Source organism: Melospiza melodia, chromosome 12, assembly GCF_035770615.1.
Source record: "Melospiza melodia melodia isolate bMelMel2 chromosome 12, bMelMel2.pri, whole genome shotgun sequence".
Taxonomy (NCBI): Eukaryota; Metazoa; Chordata; class Aves; order Passeriformes; family Passerellidae; genus Melospiza; species Melospiza melodia.
The window spans coordinates 22613206-22633917 of NC_086205.1; the positions used below are offsets into that span (position 1 = coordinate 22613206).

The following is a 20712-nucleotide window of genomic DNA, read 5'->3' on the forward strand; positions in this document are numbered from 1 at the left end:
TTTCTTTCTTTTTCCTTTTATATATGGTACTTGTGGGAACCATGGCGCTCATGAGAATGACACAGGAGCATTCACTATTTTACCTGAAAAGAACAGATTTGAAGTCATGCCTTCCTCCCATGCAGTTGTGTGGTTTGCTGTGAGCAGTTACCAGGGCCTGATGTAACATTTCAGCTGTGATAATTTCTGTCTGATTTTTGGCTGAAACACAAAGCTGTGTTTCCAAGCTGGCCTTTGCTGTAGACACATTTCCATCCAGAACAAGCTGACCCTTCTGGTTTACTCACCTCCAGCAGGAGTCTGGAATTGGAGGCTGGCAGGGCTGTGTATGGATCTAAATCCTTCTTGAAATTGATGGAAAAAGTATCTTCATTTTTTTTTTCTTTTTTTCTTTTTTGCCTAGTGAGTTGTGATTAGGTTACAAAGGCAAAATTCTCCATCAAGATACAACAAATACTCTTATTAGCATGCATAAATCTCACAGCATTTGTATGAGAAAAAGCTGGACATATACTGAGGTCAATTTTGGAGCTGTGTTTGTGTTCCACATTTAATTACCCTCCACAGGCCAGGGAAGCTTGCCAAGGGCACTGCTGTAGCTTTTTACAGCAGGTTATGTACTTACATTTTATATATGAATATCTAAAGGTACTTGAGGGCACTATTGGAGAAGCAAACTGCATTAGCTGCTGTGCCAGTGGATATGCAGCTTCCATGGCTTCAAACAATGTTTTCTCTTTATTGGGAAGCTTTAAAAGCCCTGCATCCATTTTCACACTTTGGCTACACCACTAAAAACCCCAAAATACAGCGCAGAGTGTTGGAGGGTGTACATTAGCTCTGCTATCATTCTTGCTCTTGGTTAAGGAACCCCCCAGGCCATTTGTCAGTGTTGTGAAGCTCCCCCAGCGAGTGCAGCCAGCCATGGCATCCAAGGTGCCAAGTGCTGGGGGTACCTGCCTCCCTAGAAAGGCTTGGGGCAGTGGATGAGCTCATTTCAGGGTTAGAGAAGCATTTTAAGGCTTTTTGCTGTTTCCATCCTCAGTGCCTTGCACTGGCTGCTGGAGGCACTTCCACACTGCCAGCACTAACGGGGATTAGTTTGATTCCTTGCCACTATGGAGATTAGAAAATACACCAAAGCACATCCCAGGGTTGTGATACCTTCTGTACATGCAGTAACTGGGCTTTCAGAATAAAACAACCCCTCCGTGCTTTTCCACTCCCTCCAGCTCCTGGTCCCCTCTAGCACAGCCCTTGCCATTGCAGTTCTTCCCCTCAGCTCTCGCCTGCCTCTAACTCCACATTCTCTGTGACCTCCCTGGTTTCCCCCAAAACCTGGGACCCACAGGGGTGGCTGTCCCTGCTCTGAGGTGGGAGCAGAGCAGCCATCCAGAGGGCAGCAGCAGCACTGGGGACCACACTGCCTTGGCAGCCCACCCAGGGAAAGCCACTTCAGCTGAGAACGGAGGGACAAGAGCAGACACAGGCACCCAGGGGCTGGAAAAGCACAGGTTTTGTACTCAGTTTCCTGGGAAGGGGCATGTGCAGGTTCCAGATAAGAATCACTGAATCATTAAGCTTGGAAAAGACCTCTAAGGCCATCAAGAGCAGTTATCAACCTTACAGGACCAATCCACCACTGAACCATTTGCTAAGCACCTCATCCATGTGTTTTCTGAACACTTGTTATGTGGCACAGCTATCAGAAAGGGAAATATTTCACATCAGGATGTACTGAACAATGTTTGGTATTCAGCACTCTACAGCCCATGGTTCAGGGAGACAACACCATTAAAACCAGAAGTTTAGACCCAAATGAATGTTATACATTATAGGGGAATCCCCAGTGAGACAGGCCCAAAGGACTGCACTGAGAATGGGTTAAAATTTAGCCTGGATAATGATCTTCTGCTGCTATTAATCTAGTATATGGCACAGGAATACAGCACATAAAGTTACAGATTTTTCTTTTCTATAATCACAAAAGCAATAAAATGAGATATTCCCAAGCTTCCTGCATTCATGTAAATGAAAAACAAAATTTTAAAAACAAAGACCTATATTTGAGTTCCAATTTTTTTCAGGCAGGCTTCAAATCTCAGAAGTGTAAAACAACAAAAAATTATCTCTCAACAAAAAAAACCTGCCTTTCATTGTTCCCCTTTCCACTTAGGGCCAAAAGTCTGCTGACGTTTCATTCATCTGCATCAAATTAAGTTTTGGTGGGAGGCTGGGTTTATTTGCTTTCTTTTCTCCTAGAAAAGCTGACCTGGTTATTGAACATATCTCTGTTGTAAAAAAACCTAAAATATAACTTCCTTGGTGCTGCCATTTTCCCACAGATTGCACAGTTCTGCACTCCCAGGTTATCAAAATCTGCTTAAATGAAAACTTTAAGTGGGAATGTAAAATTAAAGAAAAACCTTTGTCTCATTCCCCTGTTATGAAGACCAATTTAATTATTATTTAATCTGATAAATAAGAAAACATTCATTGAATATCTAGTCATTATATTGCTAAATAATTATGTATTTGGCTTAATAATTTAGCTGCCTTCAATCTACCAGTCTTCATTTCTCTGCAAGAGCATATCATAGTCTTCATTCCTTTATCTACTAAATATTAAACATTTTGATGTTTGCCTGGTGCCACCCTATGTTCAGTGTAGAGTTTTATTACAGAAGAACAAAATGGGGCTTGCAAATGTAAAATCTCCCAGGCTGCCCTCGGGTAAGTACAATACTTACATGCAAGAGTTATTATAATGAATCTGATAATTATACCATACACAGAAGGCAAGGAGGAGGATGGTGCAGGAGTGCACTGCACCAGAGCTGTATTTCAGCTGCAAGAGGAATGAAAGTTTAACTCTTGTTTTGCTGAATTCAAGGAAAGATTTGCCACAGAGAGCTAATGAACAGGCTGCTTCTCTCATAACACACTCCTCTGTAAACACCAACACTTGGACTAACTTCAAAGTTGGCTCTTTTAAGCCTTAAATATATGTTTATGCAAGCAGCCACCATTTTCTGCACTAGGTGGGAAATGCTGCAAATGTTGGTTGAAAAAATAGCAAAAGCTCTTGCAGTTGTGCCAGCAACAGACACTTTTCAGCAGGCATTTGATGGAGCTTTCAAGTCTCATTGGTGCTGTATTTCCATGTTTTGAGGTTCCAGCAAAGTGATCAAAATATGTATATTACCGTACTTGAAAACAAAACAAAACAAAGAAAAAATGAAAAAAAATACTAAATACATTGAATAGTTTGCATTTGCAGCAAATTACAATTCATGATATTCCTGCCTTTGTTTTGTTCTTTTTCTGGCTTCTGAAAAGTAGGCATGCTGCTGCCTCAGTAATATTTACAGCACATGGTAAAACTGATTTCTCTGTGATCAAAATCCCTCATATTTTACTTCCCTGCTTATTCTTAAACACAATATTGCTCTCAGTTAGGCTGCATAATAAAAGCATGTCTAATAACAGTGACTTCTTGTTTGTGCTCCTCACATCACTGACATTTAGAGCATAATTGTACAACGGCATAATGGGGCTCATAGAACATTTTCAATAACAGTAGATGGTCACAATTTCACTCCCACCTAGTATTTCTACTGCATTATACATTAATTATACCTTAATTAGAAAATTATATCAACTAGAGTAACAGAGTGCACTGCTTTTGCCTGGGATAGAGATAATTTTCCTCATAGAGCTAACATAGGGCTGCGTTTGGAAAGTGTTGATAGCACAGGGATGTTTTAGCTATGGCTGAGCAGAACTTACACTGGCAGGGCCTTTTCTGCTCCTCATTCCCTCCAGCAGCAAGGGGGCTGGGGGCACAGGGATTTGGGAGAGGGCACAGCTGGGAGAGCAGCCCCCAAGTGCCCCAAGGGTGTCCCATCCCTGATGGGGTGATGGAACCTGGCTTTTTGGGGATGGCTGCACGCCTGCCTGGACATGGGAAGTGGGCAATGAATTCCATGCCTTGCTTTGCACTCTGTGTTATTATTTTCCCTACTGAAGTATCTTTATCTCAACTCATGTGTTTTCTGCCTGTCACTTTTCTGGTTTTCTCTTCAGCCCTGCTGGGGAGCAGCAGATCTGTGAAACTGAATTGCTGGCTGGGGTTGAACCATGACACCATGAAAAAGTGATCCTTTCTTGAAACACAGCGTGAGCATTTTCATCTGCAAAAGGGGCAAGATCAATATTTAATTACCTCAGGAGGAGCTGGGAGAGCTGCCCAAGAACACCGTGCAAAGGGCCACTGACCAGTTAAAGAGAGAGCAAATGCAGCTCTTATTTAAGATGTGTCAACACCTCAATAGGAAGGTGTGACTTGTGCAGCCCAGCCTGTGAGACAGCTCCCCTGGGCAATGGGGACACTGGTTAAGCAGGGGCACTCTGGTATGGCCTTGAGGAGAGGTGAGAACACGAGGCACAGGCGTGGTGCTACAGCATATTCCCCCTGCTCTGCTGGTAAAGGTGCCACGAGTTACCCAAGGCTTCTGTTGTAACTTCATTCTGCTGGCAGGACTTACCTTGATATGAATTTCTGGAATAATTCCAGATGTGTCATGCACATAAGAATTGGAAACAAAGCATTTATTGAGCTACATGGTTTATACACTGCTTTGTGTCCATAAACTAAGTGAATTATTTCTTATGTGCTAAAAATATTCACTGTGTCTCAGATGCCATATACATAGCAGAGTAAGACAAAATTTGAAACAAAATAAAAAATATTTATACATATCATATTTATATACTTTTGAATTTCTTCTCTTCCAACTTTGAAACTGTGTTTTATATTTGCAGTTGAAACATTATGCTAAACTCTCCTTGGCACACAAACTCATATCCTTTTACAAGTCAGTTGGCTGCCTTATAGTGCATCACTCTATTGGAAAATCACAGCTGGTGAGAACTGGCACATCGTGGAAAAATACAGAGCATTTTACAGATATTTTGAATTCTGAAGTGGGCAGTTGGGGAAAGACAGTGGAGAACCCTTGTCAAACAAAAACTGCATATGCAGAAACTTCTCTGTGCCAAGCAGCTCTGGATAACTCAAGAATGCTGCCTGCAGACATTACACTGATAAATCAGTGTGAAATCCAGTCAGATCTGAAGGAAAGACTCACCTTGGCATGCAGTGATCATCCCCCTGCCCCATATTCATGTCCTGTGAAAACTTCAAGGCACTTCCATGTGTGGCACACCCCAGGAGCACTGGTGGGCAGCGACTTCTTGTCTCATTGCATCTCAGATGGGATTTGCAGCATTTAACATCTAACAGGGGATATGGTGGAGTTATCTGTGCATCAAGGACCTGAAATGAGGGACAAAGCAAAATATCAGCCAAAGTCTGGTCAGAAGCATAAAAACCTGAAACAAAGAAGGAAAGCATTTGGTCTGCATTGCAAGAAATCAATATTCTCTAGTGCTATTTCTTAGTGGCAATTGCCAATTCAGTTATGCTTGGAAGAGATGTCAGAAAATCATAAGCCTGGTAGGAAAAGGGAGTTGGCAGTGTTGGCTGTGAATACTTCTAGTCCTGTCCTACAGCCAGCAGTGACACTACCAACACCAGAAGGTAAAAGTCTTGAGTCTGGCAATGCAGTCTAGGAAGACTGGGCTGGTTGCATCTACATAAAAAGTATTATAAGGGCAAAGGCTCAATAAATTGATCATTTCTGGGGAAATCTTCATTCACACAATAGCTGATGGTCACTCTGCAGATCCACACAGGGACACATTGTCACTCTAATGCCTGGAATTCAGCCTCTTCCCCCAGCAAAATAAGGCTTTGAAACCACCAAGATTTATGATGATGCCTCAATGAAATTTTGGCAGAGTTTATTTTAAAAAGAGGTCCCTGACATTACTAAGCAGTAAAGCAAAGCTTTACTTCTTTACTTAAATGAAGCAAAGCTTCATTACTATTAAAGGTAAACTTCTGTGCGCCCAGGAGGCCAAGAACATCCTAGGTCAAAAGTCAACCACCTTTGGGCCAAGTGATGACCTCCAAAGAAACAAAATCCTTAACTGCCTCTGACAGAGCTCATAGCAGCTTTTCACAGACACCAGGAGCAGGACACTGGTGCCTGTGAAGCTGTTTGGGTACAGCCATGTTGGACAGAGCATTTCAATACAGAAAGCCTTTCCCTCAATGGAAAAGGCCCTGAAAATAGAAACATGCATGCGGACCATTCATTTTAAGAACAGTTAATCATAATTGATCCTTACACAATGAATAGTAAATAAGAGTTTTTATTAATAATGAATAATAAGACTGAATTATAATGGTGTGTTTATTAGGCTATCAATAATTAACAGGGATTTGCCATTTATTGTAAATACTCTTGCTCTTTCTGTTGCAGCTTTGGATGGCACAATTTATATGGTAATTTTATATGAAACAGCACCAATTACAGCATGGCTATTACAATAGAGTAGAAACAAATGATGACTTTTTCATTTTATTCACTTTCAGCACAGCCTGCAATGTAAACATGATCTAGAGAAGGGAATAAAGAAGTTTTGTGCAAGTGTAATAACTACAGTTGGCAATTTAACTTCCCCCAGGCAATCACATAGCAGAAGTAAATACAATGGGACACAAATGAAGGCAGGCATGGGCTGGAAAAAAGGGTATCAGAGTTTGTTAACTAAAAATGCCACTAGTTAAAATAAAAGTTTGCATTTTTAATCATTGTATTACTTGAAGACAATTTCCACTAAGCAAGCTGTCCACGGCATTTAATAGAGTCTTGAAAATTTCAAGAAACACAGCCCATCTTTAAAAATATTTTAAACCAATTCTACAATCCTGCCAGAATCTGCAGCTTTGATATTAATAGTCAGTGTTTTCAGAACTGCCTTGGATGAACCTGGGTGGCACACAGATGGCAAGTCATTTACATGATAAAAAGGAGAACTGGCCCATCTCTGCATCCCGAGGGGGTGCCGTGACCCATTAGCAGAGAAAAGATGACCTTTACTGAATAATAATTGAGAACTATTACTAAGATAATTACAAAACCAATTGACTGCCAGAAGGCCTAGACCTTGGCTCTCCAATTTATATAGCAACTGCTGGTTATCTGTACAGAAAAAAAAGACAGGCTTAGGGTTCACAAACACCATAACCTCAACATCTGCCTGCCATCTAAAGATAATGATCTGGTATTAATTAATTTGAACAGTGCAGTCATTGCAGAGGTAAACTGCATCACAAATCAGACACTTAACATAACCTGAAGTTATCATGTTTCCATCCAGCCTGTATTGACAGGAAGAATGCTCTCAGGTAAATTAAACTGTTGCAGGTCACAACATGAAAATGAATTAAGTCAATTCTCTTTAACAGGGAACATGATTGCAACTCTGTGCTGGGTGCTGTACCAGTTAACATGATAAAAGCTTTTTAAAAAACGTTTTGCAAAGTGCTCCTATCATATCATTTCCTAGTGCACTCACCTGCAACTGCTTTTCCAGTTTCCCTCCTCTACAGGAAGGAGGAGACTGAAGTTATTTGCCTTTGTTAATTTTCAAAAGAGGGATTTCAGGGAACAAAACTGTTAAAGGGTGACGCCACCAATTCTCTGTGAGGGAAATCCTGGGCAGCACGAACAATCCATGTAAGATTCTCCTGGGCTTCTCCCATGTCTTCTGCAGGCATATGAGATATAAAAAATACAGTCAGCACACCATATGTGTTGCTGATTGGATTTCCAAAATTATCCTTCCTTACATTTGAAGGATATTTTGAAGCAGCTTTCAAAAGCAGAAGGATTTAACAACTTAGTGCCAAGATTCACACCTGGGAACTGATATTTAGTAATGTAGAACATCAGAAATACCTGGAACTCTAAAAAATCATAGCTAGCCCTCCTCCTTATGATGGAACAGCTGAAATTACTGTGACAAATGCTTTGGATAAAATGTTCTTTCACCTAAAATCCCCTTCTTGATTTTTAACTCCACTACCAAGTCCCATAGTTGGGATTCTTTGAGGACTCTCCACTAAAAGGAGTGTTACAGGTAGTCATTCTTCAAGGGAAATAATTTAAGTCACAGCATGAAATTTATATAAAATTCAATTCACATTTGAGACCTGTAGTAAAAAAGAGCTGCCAACACTGACAGAATGCTTGTTCTGCATGACAGAAATGCTAATAGAGACAATTTCTTACCCAAGAAGTACCTATATAATAGCATGTGATGGGAAAAGGAGATAATGCATTCAATTGACAACAAGATGTGTGAGTTAGAATTCAAATTAATGAAGAGTTTAAAAAAATTAGCATTAGCTGCACTCTAAGGTGAACTATCTATTCCCTACTCAAAACATGTAAAATAGCTGGGACACTTGCTCTGAACTTCAGGAGTCCCACCAGCTGCATGGTCACACACACAAAGTGGACTGATTTGGGATTGAAGGTTTAGATTAGTCAGGATTGATTGATTTATTTTTTAAAATATTTTTTTTACAGGTCTACTTTTCAAGGGGAAGTGTTTTGGGGGAAGTAAAGCACCACTGGCATTTCTGTGGGAGTTCCTTCTTCACTTTGTCCTGAGTGGGACAAAATCTGGATCAGGAGTGCATGGAGTTAGGGCTGATAGCAGCACTGACCATGAAAACTTCCTTACAGACAGGGTTTGGGAAAAGCCAATTGCCAATGATCTATTCATATTCAAGTTTGGAGTAACCAAAGCATGGCATCCTCAAGACCTGGCATCAGAGCTTAGGAAAGTTTTATTCTCGTGTAATGCCTTTGTTTACAAAGACCCTGGCTTAGAAGACAGCATAGTTTTATTAAAAGTCTTGGACAATTTATTTCTCTGAGCACTCCTGAGTCACAGCAATTTATTATATTTTTCTACCGACCTGATATAAATAAAATCTGAAAAAATAGTGAATATATGAATAGATGAATATATCTTCTAGGAGAAAGGACATCAGTGGCAATCAGAAATAGGAAGAAGATAAATACTCTATGAGACAAAGTGAATCAAGCAAAAAAGTGTTTGAAAGAGTGGAATCACATTCTGTTAGGAAGAGCTGCTGGAGGAAAACTCAACAAGGCATAAGAAGGAAGAATGGGGATTAGGGCAGAGTAGCTGCACACATTTTTGTATTAAATCAGCGCTGCAACAGTAGCTGACACTCCTCAGAAAATAATCCTCTGAGTTCCTTGATAGGGCATTTTGGACACAGTTTATGGCTTAACCCCACCCCACCAATTTGTCTGAGCACTCACTGTCACACATCCAACCCAGGGCAATTTCTGACTTGCTCAGGGAGAATAGGGAACATTTAAATCACTGTGTCCTTGGAAACAGGAAAGCATCTTGCTCTGGGATCGGAACTGTTGCAAGTGTCTGGTGGGGAATCTGTCCACAGGAATTGGCACTGAAGTCAGTCCATTCTCGGTGGGTTACGTATTTGTGCTGTAATTCATCTTAGAAAGGTTTGGGTTTTTGAAAATTTCCTGTCAATCACCCTATTCCCATCAATAATCCCTGTGATATAACAGGTTTTCAAGCAGTTTTTTCTGAAAAGACTTAAGCTGTAGGATGGCCCTTATGCAGCTATTGACTGTTGTAATTGCAGTAGAGATCAACAGAATTGGATGCTGTTCTGTCATCCTTGACTGGGCTCCTGGTGCTAATCAGGAGTTGGAAATGGCACATTCAGATGGATTTAGAGACACATAGTATGTGACAATTCAGCAAAGTAAAGAGCATTGTTTTGAATTCTTAAAGGTTAGTGATGCAAGCTGCAGTGACTAAAGATTTTTGAGCCTTGAAAGAAAACCAATTAGGTGTAGGAAACAAACACATTGCAGTAATGTAATCTATATTTTCATACATTTAAGGCCAGGAGAAGAGATTAGTTCATCTACACTGAGTTTTTGTTTCAGATGCTTATATTCCATCCAATTACCTCTGATATTGAGCCCCCCATTACTTGTGTTCAGGCAAAAAATAACTTTCAGAAAGTATACAGACTGTGTTTGAAAGTCCCCAGAGATGACGCCTACCATTTTCTACTGCAAGTTAGCCTGCCCCAAAGTTTAATTACCATCTCTGTGAAACAGAGAGAAAACAGCAGTGCTTTATTTCTAATTTGAAATTGTTTTGCTTTAGCTCCAAGCTACTGGTTCTTGCTATATGTTTCTTTGGTAGATTAAAGAATCCTGTAGTATTTCATGTTTTCTTCACAGAAAGGTGTTTATACAGGCTTAACTTTCTTTTTTTATAAGCTCAACAGAAATCTCCCACTGGAAAGCATTTTCTCTGCCCTCCAAAATCTTCTTGTACCTCCACTTTGTACATATTCTTTTCTTTTTTTTTTCTTTCCTGCAGCACAGTTAGCAGGAACATTCCCAACATTCTGCTATTCATCTGTAACGGTTAGAGACTTTAATATCACCACACTACTTTAAATTCTGTTTTTATCCATAACCTTAAAGGAATTTTTACCATAATGAAAACTGAGCAAATTTTGCCATTGAAATCATGAGGGAAAAGAGATGAGGCATTAAATGCAAGCCAATGTACTGAAGGAAGCAAAAATAATAGGTCAGATTTAGAGCCCAATAGACCAACCTGCAGAGCAAGTTGTATAAGCAACCCACTCATTACAATTTTTTTCCCATAATACTGGAAAAAAGCATTGCCTCCTTACCTGAAAAGCATGCATACATTTTCAACAAATCATATCTTGGAGTGATCTAGAAAGGGAGGAGGAGAAAGATAACTCAGTTGAACATATTATGGCTATGACAGAGCCTTGGTTTTGCATTTGATATTATGATAATAATGGTATTTTTCTAATATCCCAAGAGCTGAAGGAATGACCAAATAAATACCCTGCTCCCCAGCAGCCTAATGCAGACTTTGAAGGTGGTCATGCAATTAATTACCATTTCCTAAGACTTTTTAGAAACATGAACACTTCAGCTTTTCCTGCCATAAAAAGTTAAAATACAAAATTACTGGGTGGGAAGGTGGGGAATTTGTAGAAGCAGAACAAATTCTGAAGCTTATGAAATCACAGCTTAATTTTAAAGGAATACAGTCAATCAAAGAAACATAACAAACAATGCAGGTAACAAATCTTGTTAGCCATGAATATGTTACACATTTGTTAGGATGACCTTGGTTTGTGTGACACAAACTGGGCACCAGATGGACAGCTGCCTGAGGGAATTATTTTTTCTGCCAAAGTACCAATATTCAAATCAATTTTCATACTTACTTTCTTTTGTTCTCATTCTCACGGATTTGGACTAGCATAAGTTCTTTGTTATTTTTCATAATCACTTTTCTCCTTGGGCATCCTTATGCTTATTGGTTTGTTATATTGGTCTCTATCTGTGCAATGATCTGTGTTTCTATGATTTCCATGGATTTATTATTCTTACAAGAATCAGCTTTAGTTCTGCAACTGTCATGCTTCATTTCTGTTAGAAATCTTAAATACCTATATATATTTCTTATGGATTATGAGTCACAGTCCACAAGTATAATTCTGAGCTTATAAAAAATGAAGTGATGTGTGACATACAAACACGACATATAAAACATTTTAAAAAGACCCTTAGTCTACTTTTATAACCTATAACTGCACTTCTAGCTAAGCACAGCTGCCAGTCAAAGACTTAAATGCTTGGTTTTATCCCTCACATGGCCAACAACACAATTAAGTGAAAGCAAACGAGTAACCCCCCAAATCTGACTGAGATAAACAAAAAAAAAAACAACAATTAGGGATCACTTCAGGATTATTCAGAACACAATCAAAGTCGAAACAACATGACAACACAGCCAGTCTGCTGTGAGGTGCTTTATTTGGGGAAAATAATTTTCTGCACATCCAAGTGCACAGGGTCTACCCAAGTGCAGCCCAATTATCTTTTATAAGCTGAGTAAAGCTGAAAGTAAGGAAATTAAAGTTTTAGGAAGAGTCCAGATATGGTATGAAATATGCTTTTCATTTAGGATAATAAAATCATGTTCACAAAAAATGCACTGAAAAAGATGGCAGAAAAGGCAACAGAAGGTGTAGCCATGCTGAGCAATGTGCACATTTAGTTTGTTCATTTGTTCAGGTGTACAGCAAGCAGAAAGCTCATCACTATGCCAACCCTGGGGCACCTGCCTCATTCTTCTCAAGGTATTTTGGAATCCTGTTTCTACGAAGAAACTGTGCCTCATTGTTTCATTGGAATTTTTATGCCTTTGCTGTATAAAAATACTGATTTCAGTGATTGTTCATACAACAGTCTGAGCTTTTTGAAATCAATCTTTTCTTATAATATCCAATAACAGCTTTTCCCAGCAGGCATATTTAATTTTACCAAATCCCACATCAGCTGAAGCTCATTTCTTTCCACATACAAAGCTCAACAAAGACAAATTTCTTACTTTGTGTTCTGATTTATTGAGACCATAACTCATTTTTGACCAAAGAAGCAAAGCCAGAAGTCAGTCCCTTTTTTTTTCATTAAATTGACCCCAAAACTTCTTCAGTGCTGAAACAGCCAGTCAATAAAATCCTAACTAAACAGTTAATTTGTATTAAGAGCTGAGAAAAAAGTATGTATACCACCAATATAAAGCATTTGCAAGCTCCTATGTTTTTGCTGCTTGCATATTTGCAGATCATTTGGGTGCTGAGTTGAACTTCAGCACCTGCTCAGGGACAAGTCTCCAAATGCACTCCTTTTTCTGGGGGGAAAAATACAAACTCACATAGTGCTGGGCCTAATGAGGCCAAGCAACCTGTACACAGCAGTTGGAGAGTGAACTATAAAACTGGAGAAATCACTGAAAATTAATGTTTATCTTGAGGCAATAGCTGAGGCAGATATAACCTCGTGTCATTGTGCATCCCAGGTACTGCAGGAACAAAAGGAATCACCTGTCACCATCTCACAGTGCAATGGTTTCCCATCTCTTTCTGCTTTCCCTGCCTTCTGCACCAGTGCACAGCCCCGGGGTAAGGCTGCTCAAGCAGGAGCTGGCTTTTCCCCAGGAGAATCCCAGTTTAAAACCCATGAAGATAGTCTTTGCTCAGTTCATGGCAAAAACAGTCTACAGGGCACAACGCATTTGACAACCATAGGAAACAAAAATCAGATTATTTTTGCCTCTCCAATAGTCTGTGTAGGGTCAGACTGCAGCATTGGTTACCATTTTTTTCAGGAGGAAAGCAGCTGGAAGGTTGTTAATATTGACTGATTTTTTTGCAGTAACTTCTCATTTCACACTTTCTGAGCACGAAATCAAGCCATTCCACAAAATAAAAAATCTGATGATGAAACCCATTTAAAACAACCTTCTGTCTGTTGAAGCAATTGTTGAAGTTAATTAAAATAAAGCACCCAACCTCTGACAGAACAAGATGGTGGCCTCTTAGATTTTGGTTCCAGCACATGCAAGGAGCAGATTCCAGGGACTGGCTCTGCTGCTTGGATGCAGCAGCCACTCTCTCACACCAACATGAGGCATAAAGCACCAGGCTTGATGCTCTTCTAATGGGATTTAACATGAAAGGAAAGCTCTCAGGTACCTCTGGTTGCTATGGAACCATTGACATTTTCTGTTGGAAAGTAATTTGTCCTCAGTATAGTACTAAATTAGAAAGCAAGTAAATGGTATGTGTGCAATACTGAGGACTCTAATTGCTTTTGAATGCAAGGTAACACCACCTGAGCAGACCAAAAAGCTTAATGCTGCATCTCCCACAGTCCAAGAGCAGCAGTGACTCTGAGATGGCCACTCTGGGGTAGGAGAGCTGCCTGCCTGACATCCACACCCTTTTCCACCAGAAGAGAATCTGGCCCAGAAATTATTGAGCACCTTCCTGTGAATTATGCAGTAGTCAAATAAAGATTTCAATAAATTCCCAAGCACCCAGCTAGGTGAGACTGGGAGGTTTCTCAGAAATATAATTAAGGAAGGTCAGAAAATGAAAGGTGAAGGTTGGGAAAGGCCTTTAAGATCACTGAGCCCAATCATTAACCCAGCACTGCTGGGTTCCCCCTAAGCCAGGTCCAGCAGGAAAGGAGCAGGCTGACAGTAAATAAGAGCAGGAAGCTGAGCAGACCCCTTGGATCAGGCAGACCTGCTTCTAGGAGAACCTAAAAAAACCTCATTCCAGGATCACCCCAAAGTTAATACCATCAGCACAAAAATGGCCTTCAAAAAGTGTCTGGAGAGCCCAGCAAGAGTGCGATCCTAACAAAAGATTTAATTTTCACATTCCTCTGGAATAGGCTAATAGCTTCCATTGCAATCAGCAGCTCGGGTCACAGACCTGAGTGTAAGAATAATCCTTTCCCCAAATTAGTTATTGGCTGCATGGGTCTCAGAGAAAAATCAAGTTGTAAAGGTAATCAGGATAAACAAATAGATACCATGATTTCCTCCGAGCAACAGGGCAGCAAGATGTGTTTGGACATTAAGAACTACACAGCTAAACAATATTATTGGGTCATAAATATAATAGGACAGCATGATTTTGGAAGTTTTCTTGGGTTTATATGAATAATAATATAGAATGTTCTTTTGTATTTCTTTCCTTTGTGCATTGAATTTGGTGTGTATTACCTCCACATGAATAATGCAATCTAGCAAAATTGATGGCACAGTTCTTTTGTTAAAGCAGTTATGAAATGAGAAAACAAAACCTACAAGGAAAAGTTATGAAAAAAACAACATTTCTCCAAGAATAAAAAGATGAAGTTGCCTGACCGTTTACATTTGTCTCCTGTGTCATGAATATTAGATCAGATTCTTTTTATTAATCCATTGATAGTTCTGTAAGGCAGCTCATTTTTGATAAACTCTGCCAGGGCTGCTGTAAATACAAAAAAGATTTATGAATTAATTTTCATACGTAAATGACAAAATCTTTTGATACATTTGAAATATGTGCCTCGCAGTGAAAATAGATATATGGGCATGCATAGATATGTATTAATTTAACATTCAGATCAGCTTGTTCTTTTAGAACACAGCTTAATGTCAACTTTGTTTTTCTGGGGGAAAAGCGGTAAACTAAAAAGGTAATTGACATTGAGGGCATACTAAAAATGAAAGAGATGGACAGTCTGTGATCTGGGAATTGTCCTGGACTAAAGGTGTAGTGGGTTTTATTTCAAAAGCATTTCTGTTTTCAAGTACCAACGGGTTGTGCAGCCAGTATGCTGTTAAAACACAGATATCTACAGCTCATTACTGTTATTACTTGAATTGTCTTTATAGATACAAGGCTCAGTCATGAACCTCTTAGGCTAAAAATAGCACAAAAAACATAAACTCTAAATCAGTCTGCAATTGAAGTGTCCATGTAATGCACCACAGCCCTGAGGATCTGCATAAAGCCAGAAGTACATCTGAGCTCCACATTTCTGTCAGCAGTAAATCCCAGAGCTGGTTCAGCCCCTCCATTTCCATCCCTTGCAGTGAGACAGGGGCTGTGATGGCCCTGCCAGGACTGTCACTGCCTGCACATGCTGAAAGGGCAGCAAGCTGAAATCAAATTTTTCATTTCCCATGTACCACAGCAGTGACTTGTGTACCAGGACATCCGTGCTGACACTGCAGAAGTGTGGCATCCTCCTCCTCCTCTGCATCTTTCAGGCATTTTGCAGAGGAAACTCAGTCATTCTTTAGATTCTACAGATGAGAAGGCTAAGGTACAAAATCATGCAGTGACTTGCTCCAGAAAGATGGATGTCTTGTCTTCTCCATGGATCATTAGTTAATGTAAAATAACACAAGCTTGCATAGCCCCTTGAAATGAACATTTTTAAGTTCTATAAATGAAAGACAGAATTAACCAGCTCATTGCTAGAGAGAAAATGAGGCAGGGATGATACCCATGAGGTTCAGGGATGATAGCCATGAGGTTCAGTCCTGGATCACCTCTTTTGTAATCATTGTTCCTGTCTGGCACTTTGTTGTGTGCTCTCTTTATGGAGCACACACTGTTGTTGTGTCCTCTGTTCTATTTGTGTAAATTCCCTGGAGAAGAAGCTTTTAATTGTGGTACCACCCACAGGCACTACTGATTAATTCATAATAATCACAGAGTAAAAATATATGCAATATCCTGTGAGAAGAAATAAAACAGATTGAACATCATAATCTGCTGTGTGCTTCATCCTCACTGTCTGGGACCAGAATAAATTTCAAAAGCACAGAGATCAGTTTAGCCACCCTTCCTGGTCTGTAGTGTGCCCTCACACTCTCTGCACCAGGACACACTTTGTCCTGTGAATTATTCTGCTCTGACATTGTTTTGACCTAGTGTTAACATTCCTATAACCTGTGGCTTGGTGTAGGGGGGTCAGGCCAGAGGCCAGCAGGGTAATGGGATTTGTAATTCTGAAAGATCTTGTTCCATCATATGAAATTGCCACACAGTGCTCCTGCTTAGCAGCCTGCAGTCGTGTACTAGAAAGCCAAGTAATACCTGAGAGTGATGTAAACCAGCTTGAGCTGCACTAAACCTGGGGTTACACCTGATGTAGTAACCCTGCATTGTTTCAAATAACAGCATAACACATCCTACAGAAACAGAAATGCCCCTGTACATGAAGAGAAAGTAATAGATACACCTAATGAAAACACTTAAATAAGAAAGTGAGTAAAAACTGGTAGATGAGTTAAACATATTTGCAGTCAAATAAAAAGCTTAGATATACTAATTAAAAGGTTCTTTTCAACATGTACTGTATATTTTATATCAGCTGTGTCCTGAAGCCAGACTACAAGTCTACCAATAAAGGCATTTGTCATTTGCTTACAGAATACACCCCCCAAGCTTATTTGGATTACATGAATCCTTTTAAGGTTATACAGAAATGTGGCGTCTGCAGGCAGACATGTTGACAATCCATGTCCAGGAGCATTAAAAATAAATAAGCAGGGGAAAAGATAAATACAGAGAAGGATTTTGTATGTCCCAGTTAATGCAGCATGTCAGGGAGCTGATCTGTCCTCCACCAGCCCACAGAGTGAGCCATGTATTATTTCTTAGTAGTAACAGAGACAAGTATTTCATTATGACTCTTCATTATAGTCTCACAGAGACTTTGCCAACTGTGCATCACGTTCTCTTGCTCTGAAATATATTGGCTTAAATTCCTTTAGTTGTAAAGCTTCCTTATTGACACTATATTTCTTCTGTTTATTTACCTCATTACTCACTTATGTTACTCTTCTCATGTTAGCCTTATATTGATAATCTAACTGTAAAATTGTACAAGCCATTCATGTCAAGACCTGTTCTTGTAGTTGGTTGCAAAAACTGAGTAAGAAACTCTTAGCTCAAACCAAAATATCCCATAATGCAAAAGACATAAAAAGCTTGTAAAACATATGTTAGCTTAATTGCTAGCAAAGATGGTGGAGTTTGCAAAGTCTTAAACTCTTTAAACAGACATTAATAAGGAAAAAAAAAAAGTAAAAAAGTAATGAAATACACATTGATAAATGTTATTTTGTGTTATCAGAAAAAAAATTACACTTTTATGAAAGACAAAAATGGAAATAAATAAGAAAGCTATGAGAAATTAAAAATAATTTGAATAAATCTTACTTCTTTATTTTCCTGACATTCAAATATTTCTGTTTGTAGGTGATCAAGAAACCAGGCACATATTTTGTTGACATCAATAAAACTACTTGGGCTAAATTCTGGTTTAGTTCATGTCAGAATGTGGCTCACCATCAACTTCAGCAGGTGACTACATCCATTTCTCAGGTGACTAAATTCAACATGTGCAATACCCTCAGGACATTGTATTACCTGCAAGCAGAGTCTGAGAGATGGAAGAGGTAAAAGCAAAGCTCTGATGAGGTTTGGGCAGGGTGGGCTTTGCCTACACCTCACTTAAGGAAGCAGTTTAATTCTAATTTCACCACAGCATTAAGGAATACACAAAAAAGCACATTGGTGAATTACAAAATGCATCTCTCCTCCCAGTGTTCCCAACGTTATTTTGCTGCCCAAGGAGCTCTAAAAGGAGCACAGAGATAGAAGGGGCTGGGAGAGCTGGAGCACTTCCATTAACCTATTAACTCACCGCCCCCCAGGCCTTGTTCATCATGGTGCCTATCAAAGTGTCAGTCTTTTCTATTACCTTCTCCTTCAGAAGATGTCTGTCTATCATTGTCATGCTCTTCCAGCAGGATTATCCATCATTTTGGGTGAAGCCAAATCATTCATTTTCATGGCTGTCGCTGTTAGCGAGCTGGGATGGAAAAAAAAAAAAGTGCTTTATTCAACAAAAGATAAATGATGGGATTTCACTCTTAATCATTTTCTTTTATTACTTAATCCAAAAGGTTGGGAGGAGGCTCTGCAGTTTATTATAGCACCAGTCAGAGGCACCATTATATTTCAGGGTGTAGCAATACGTCCTGTTTTCCAGCAGCTTATAAAACCAGCCATAAACATTAACTCCAGGCAAGAGTTTGTCACACTGCTCTTGATTCAGAGCAGTGGTTGACTCCTGTGGTTAGCACTGGGATATCCCTTCCAGGGCTTTTCTGAGTTAGGCTGAGATTGCTGGAGCTCACCATGGCTTGGTGTGATGAGCTGCAGCCTTGTGCTGCTGGACCAAGGGCGCCCCGCTGGGGATTTCACCAACTCCAACTCTGCCTCAGTGTCAGCTCAGAGCTCCTTGGTCTAGGCTGTTATGATTTCAATTATGTCTTGCTTTCTTATCAACAAAATTTTCAAAATTAAATGCTTAAAGCAAAATAATCATGTTGTTTAGCCCCGTCAGCCTCAGCCATTAAACAAGATGGATAGAATAATACAAGGTGAACCTTTGAGAAGTTTGGACATAATTTTTTTGACTGTTCATGGCCCTAACACACTTTTCATTATCTACATGGCTACTAAAATTATCAGAAGAATTTGTACTGAAATATGTAGATATTTCAGAAAATGTATTAAATAAGGCAAACAGCCCAAGTTGCACCCTATTCCATATTAATGTCCTGCAAAAGTCAGTCTCAAATCTTGATAATGTACAAATTAAGGGACTTTTGTAAAGCAAAAGTAACAGTCTCTGCTTTTGGCTTACTCCATGTTGAATAAATCCTCATCAGTTCTCTTTTTTTTAACGTGAATCTTTATGTTGACTCTTCAGTCACAGGAAACTAAGATCCTATTGCCCCTGCTCCTTCACAAATAACCACTAAGTTTACATATTCTGTTTCCCACCTGCCTTGGCTTACTATTATTATTATTATTATTATTATTATTATTATTATTATTATTATTATTATTATTACTATTACTATTACTATTACTATTACTACTACTGCTTATTATTATTATTATTATTATTATTATTATTATTATTATTATTATTATTATTATTATTATTATTATTATTATTATTATTATTATTATTATTATTATTATTACAAGTTTTAGAGACTCAGTGATTCTGAGATAACTTCTGCCATTTTAGATTTGGTAAAAATTGGCTGCACATTCAGAATTTATTGGCCATTGGTAGGTAAACAGCTTAAAACAGATTAGTCATGGGCAAAATACTTGAAATGAAGTGGTAATTGTAGTTGCTGTAATGATAGGAAACATAAAATATTATATGAAGGAAGAAAACATCAGAGAAATGTGACACAGTAAGGACAAACATCCTAAGCTCAGTTGTGTGAATGCCTGGACACCCTAGTCCTGGTGAATTTCTTCTTCTACCTGGTTCTGATTGAAAGACCAATGAAATAAATGGGGAATCACCTTTTCACTGGGATTTGGATTAGGCCATGGGGAAGAGAAGGAGACACAGGCTAAGCCCACATGGTGTCTGGTGTAAACTCCCCACATTCCCAGCCTGCTGGGCACAGGAGAGCTCCAGAGCTGAGCCCCCTTAGCAGGGCACTGAGCCCCAGCTCCCAAAGCCTGTGGAAGGCAGAGTGAGTTATCCTGAACTCAAACCAGCTCTGCTGCAGCCACAGGGCTCCTGGCCAGCTTGGCACTTCAACCAAACAAACATCACATCTGCCTGCTGAAGTGCTCCAACATCTGCCTGAAAAATCCCACATAAATAAACCCATCCCTGTGCAGCTACAGTCATGGAGCATCCCTTAAAATTCAAATGTGACTGCACTGCAAAAGCCTCTAAATATTTGTACAGAACTAGAGCTCAAGAAATAATTACTTGGCTAAATCTTGATAGTCTGGAGATGATGTCTCATTACTCTGCAAAGTCAATTGCTCAAGTACTACTAAAGACAACACTTGAGAAACATTGAGTGTCTTCTCATAATCACACTCCCAAGAGCTGCATTTGTCAGTGCTGTCCATAAGTGGTTCCAGGATAATTGTGCTAACCTAATAAAATCATATGTCAAATTCTACAGAACACTTGAAAATCAGAGCTCTTAAAATGCAAAATTTGTGGTTTTTAAATTAAAACTTGTACTTTTTTCCTTCTCAGACTCCCTTCTCTCCCCAAGAATGTGTGTATGCAATATGATGGATGTTCATTCTATAGCATCATCAAAGGATCTGTAAATGTTCTCATTATGAAGGTGCTGATTATACAGCCTGTGGTCTCAGCATCCTGGTCCTTTCACCTTCCTCTCAATGGAGGGTGAGGAGGTTTTCTCCTACAGATATCCACAGGTACCTGAAGGGATTAA

At 39.4% G+C, this 20712-nt stretch overlaps 1 long non-coding RNA gene across 1 annotated transcript in view; it reads right to left on the bottom strand.

Moving 5' to 3' along the window:
- The window catches only part of LOC134423839 (uncharacterized), a 33318-nt gene extending 13427 nt beyond the window's left edge, over positions 1-19891 (bottom strand). The window contains exons 1-5 of the long non-coding RNA XR_010029210.1: positions 19808-19891; positions 18174-18284; positions 10703-10748; positions 7489-7680; positions 5151-5338 (exon numbers count right to left, since the gene is read on the bottom strand). This is a non-coding gene — a long non-coding RNA (uncharacterized LOC134423839). The remainder of the gene's footprint in view (positions 1-5150; positions 5339-7488; positions 7681-10702; positions 10749-18173; positions 18285-19807) is intronic.
- Positions 19892-20712: the final 821 nt, after the last annotated feature.